Here is a 4,871-nt window from a genome sequence, read left to right as displayed (position 1 = left end):
CGCGCCCGGGGCCGCCCGCGGCTGCTCCGCCGGGACACAGCGCCTGCCGCGGCCACCCCGCACCGCCCCCGCCCCGGGGATGCCCGGGAGGCCGGGCTGACCCCCCCCTGCCCGCCCCGGGCCAGCGGCCGCCGCAGAGCGGGGCCGTCCGGGGAGCGCCGGGCTGTCCGGGGAGCGCGGGGCTGTCCCGGATCTCTGGCCTGTCCCCGGATCCCCGGGCTGTCCCCGGCTCTCTGTCCTATCCCCGGATCCCCGGGCTGTCCCGGATCCCCGGGCTGTCCCCGGATCCCCGGGCTGTCCCGGATCCCCGGGCTGACCGCAGGCTCCGGAGGGGCAGGGTCCGGACCGCGGGGACTCTTCTCACCGCTCCCCCGCCCTAAGGCTCCGTCCGTTCCGCCAGGTTCGGAGCCAAACGAGGGATTTTCGGGGCTCGGGGCGGGAAGGTAAGAGCCTGGATGCTGTTTGCCCTCTGTGCCTTACTCTGCCGTGACCTCCCCGAGTTAAACTTGGGGAAGTGATCGGCCGTAACGCACACAAGTGAATCCCAGGAAATAACTCATAAATCTCCCGGAGTCCTCGTTCAAATAATTGCAGTGACATGCTCCATGTTACGTGTGAGTAAAAGATGAATTTGAACCACCCCAGTCTGTTTGCTCTAAATTAATTGTTTTGCACAAGACAGGTGTTGAATCTGACTAAGGCAAGAAGGCAACTCTGCGGAGTCAACTTTGCAGTAGTCATAAAAACATAGTTATCAACACGCAATGGGTTATTTTGCTTCTCTCCCTTGCCTGTAGGCTTGGATGGGGTGTCACATGAATTTCTAAGACAAGAGTGTAAATTACAGGTGCTTGAAGCTGTGTGAAATCATCTAAGGAAGCATTAAGTGTTCTTTGCAAGAAGGATGTTAGTTCCTTATTGTACTCTCCAAAGAGGACAATTCTACATCCTCAGTCAAAAAGTCAAAACTGAATAAGACTCAAAGCTCAAAATCTTAGCAAAAGAAGCTATGCAATTCCAGAATGTTAACTGTCCAGTTTTCATATATTTTTAATAATTGCTTACCAAGCATCTGTCTTTAAAAGATTGACTGTGATAAAGGGCATTTGTGGCAATTTTCAGCCAGGCCTAAGCAGTTCTGAAAGACCTGAGAAATGCCATGCTTTGACTAAAGCCTGCACTGGCAAATGGTATGCTGAGCATATAATATGATTTTTTCTGATTCCATTTTCCCAGAAATCATGTGAACCTTGCAGAACTGAAACCTCAGTTTTAAAGTGACATATCAGGCTGTGAGACCCAGTGTGGTCAGGCAGTTATAGCAATGTCATCTCTTCATAAGAGAGACAATGGTGTTCTCTCTATGCCACTGCTTGTGGCCCCTGTGGCCTCCATTGCAGATGGTGGACAAAGTGCAGGAGGACCTGTAGGAGACAGTTCAGTGAGAACTCATAAAGTCAGTTCTGCCCCATATTCTTTTCAGTAAGCATATGGGTTTTCCTTGATAGGCTCCATGTTCTTTATTTTCACGATTTTGTAAATGTGAACACAAGCTATTCACAGCTGAACCATGAACTATTTTATTATATACAAATACAAGAGAAATTCTTGCATTTAATATTTTTGGTGGTGGCTTTTTTTTTTTTTTTTTCCCCACTGTGTTTCTACTTGTGATTTTAGTTTCATTACCTAAGAAAATACCATGTTGGGAAAACCAGATAGTTATGCTAAGCAGTTTATGCAGTAACATTTCAATCTCTGCTTGCTCTGGGTATTGCAGATACATAACTTCAGTGAGTGTAAGTGTCACTTCAAGAGTGGAATGATGGAATAGTTAATTTAAAGGTTTAAAACTTTTAAAAAGCTATTTTTCAGTAGATTTATTTGTGTAAACTTTTTATTCTCTTCAGATATGACAATGATCCACCAAGAATGAATAAGTAAATAAGGGGAGTGCAGACTCAGAGGCTCTGGAAGGTGTCCTTGCTGCTGATTTTGTAATACACAAGGAGTGTCAAAGACAACTAAATGTCAAGCCTCCTTTCAGCAAGCCTTGGCAGCCCAATCAGGGTGAATAAATAGGACAAGCAGAGTTGAGCGGGCAGCACTAAAAAACAGTAAAAGCTTGTACTCCCAGTATTTCAGAAGATGGTAGATTTTTTCCCAGCATGAATGCAAGCATGAAATCACTCCTTGCAAACTTTCTGGCCCTGGAGCATTTCCACAAAAGGCATGATTAAGATAATAAAAGTGCCTCATCAAAGAAGAGATGAAACAATGTTCCCTGAATGGGATGGCAGAGAAGAACAGGACATAAAGTGAAATGAGGAGGGCTGAAGAGAGGTGAAAAGAACAGCAAGGGCCTTGCATACCCTTAGGTCTGTAGAGTGAGATGGATTTCATTTCTTCCCCTAAGAAGTTTTCCCAATGCCAATGACCTTAAACTGAATGACTTTATTCCACAGGAATTCAGTTCTCTAGAACTCTGAACAGGACCTTACTGAAATCCAAACAGGATTTCCCCCATGATTGCAGTTAAGGGCTCATGGATCTCTAATCCCTCTTGAACTGTTTTCTAGCACTTATTTTTCCATTCTATAAGGAAAACCACAGTTTCTGAAAGCATTGTATCTCATGAACTGATAGCCAACTTCTGGAGTGCTCCAAGCTGTGTGAATTTCCAAGATATCAAATCTAAACAAATCTTTTAATGGTGTGTGTACATTTTTAAAGCCTTTACACTAAATCTTCAGGCGGGATGATTAGAAAGTGTGTGCAAAAGATCATAAGACAGAAATACTTCAGGAACCTAATTGCCAGCCTTTGCCTTGACACCATGTATTGCAGCAGGGAACTTGATAAAAATGGTTCTGTATTAAGTACAATTTATCCAACAGTATAGGAGTACTGTAAGACAAAAGCAGCGAGCTCCCACTGAGAGTTTTGTGGATGTGGATGATATTTTTGAGGCAGCTAGGGATAAAAGAACATCCTCCAGCTATTCCCAAAGCCTGATCACTCAAGCTTTTGATTATCTTTTTTTTTTTTTTTTTTTTTTTTTTTTTTTTTTTTTTTTTTGTCTGTCAAATGGAGATAGTTCTGGCACTCAAAGCATGGCTGAGGAGAGAAAGAATCCTTCATGGTAGAAATTGGTGATAAAAGGTGGTGTGCAGCAGATGTGACTGAATCTTTCCAAAACAACCACAGTATCTGCAGTGCCACCAAATACTCCCACTGCTGTGAACACCTGTAATTTCTGGATGTCACTTCTCAGCAGAACTTAAAAATGAGAGAATTTGATCTGAAAAGAGCAGAAGCTGTTATAATAATTAAAGAAATTATATCTTTCCTGGATTTTGTTGGAATACCAGTGACTGTAGTCTTCTCACTACTTCCCAATTTCACAGGGAAAATGCTGTCATAGCATTTAGAGAATGTTTGAGATGAACACTGAAAACAAAGTGGTAAAAGGGCTGGGACAAGTGACAGCTGTGAAGAAATATGTGCCATCTAATCACACACACCAGCTCCTGAAAAACAAACCTTTGTAACTCAGTGTCTGGGCATCCAGTTCAGCTCTTCTTTCTTTCACCTCCTCTGCAGATGCTGCTAAAATGTAAATTTTCCTGGACAGCTGTGCTGTGGGCCCAGTGCATGACCTGCAGCATACAGGAATTACTTAACCTGTAAGCTAATTTCCTGGTGGCAGCCCCCACTGCACCTAATCTAGAGCTATTATGCAGGCAAAGAGACTGGCAGAGAGACAATGGTGCCTTATCTCTGAACCTGCACTGGTGGCCATCTAAAGCACATAAAAAATACCCCATTTGTGTCTTCTGCAAAACCATATTTGCTGCTGGGAACTCAGGACATGTTATATATACTCCTGTTTACCAGATGAGCTCCCTGGAGTTGGTCTGAGCATCAGCATTCCCTTCCCAACACCAAATCTTGTTTGTTCACGTGGTTGATGTTACATAGTTTTATTCTTCAGTATTGTTGTATTGTCTTTATTGGTCACTTTACTGCACACAGATTTCTACTCTAATTGCATTTGCTTCTCCTGTAAATTCTTTAAGATTACTTCTGATGACAAAATGCTTCATTATATGTTCAACTCTGAGTATCAGATACTAGGGAGGGTTAATCTCTTTACAACAGGATAGTCTGGTTCCATTCCCAGAAATAACAAGAACAAGGCTTCTGCAGCCCAGTATATAAGATTCTGGTTGAAATTGGCTAATTAGTTCACAGGAATTTGGGAGGGAACAGGCTGATGGAGAGAGGAACAGAGAAGCAAACCAAGTGATGGCATAGGCCTCCTTTCTTTTGTAAACCAAGCTCAAGGGAAATTCTCTTCCCACTTGCAAGGCTGCAAACAGCAGTGACACAAAGTACTGTGCTGTGCTAAATAAGTGACACCACTTGCTGCAGGTGCAATATAAAATCCACCTGATGGATGAAGTAACTGGCTGTCAGATCTTTGCCAGCTAATCTGATACTACAATATTCCATAATATTTTTAATTTTTTTTAATCTAGTCAGCATTTTTTCAATTCTTTGAAAAAACATTGCCTGCTTTTCTCTCTGTGCCTTGCTGCATAAAGAAGCTGTTTGAAAGTTTATAAGCCTGTATCATTTGTAAACACCCTGTTTTTCCATGTGGAAGTTGATTTGTTTCGTTTCATGCAGTGCAAAAGGGTTTGGGTGGGGAAATGAGAGTGCTGGATCCGCTCATGCTGATGAGCACAAAGCCAGCGTCCTCTCAACAATGCACTCTGCTCTCTCGACTGGAACTGACTATTTTTTTCTGTGGCTTCTCACACGAGGAGAGTGTGGGAGGACCAAATGTCACCACTGTGCCTTGTAGC

Source organism: Zosterops lateralis (assembly GCF_965231275.1).
Source record: "Zosterops lateralis genome assembly, chromosome: 5".
In the NCBI taxonomy this organism is placed as follows: domain Eukaryota; kingdom Metazoa; phylum Chordata; class Aves; order Passeriformes; family Zosteropidae; genus Zosterops; species Zosterops lateralis.
The sequence above is the reverse complement of the archived record's forward strand: the minus strand, read 5'-3'. Positions refer to the sequence as shown.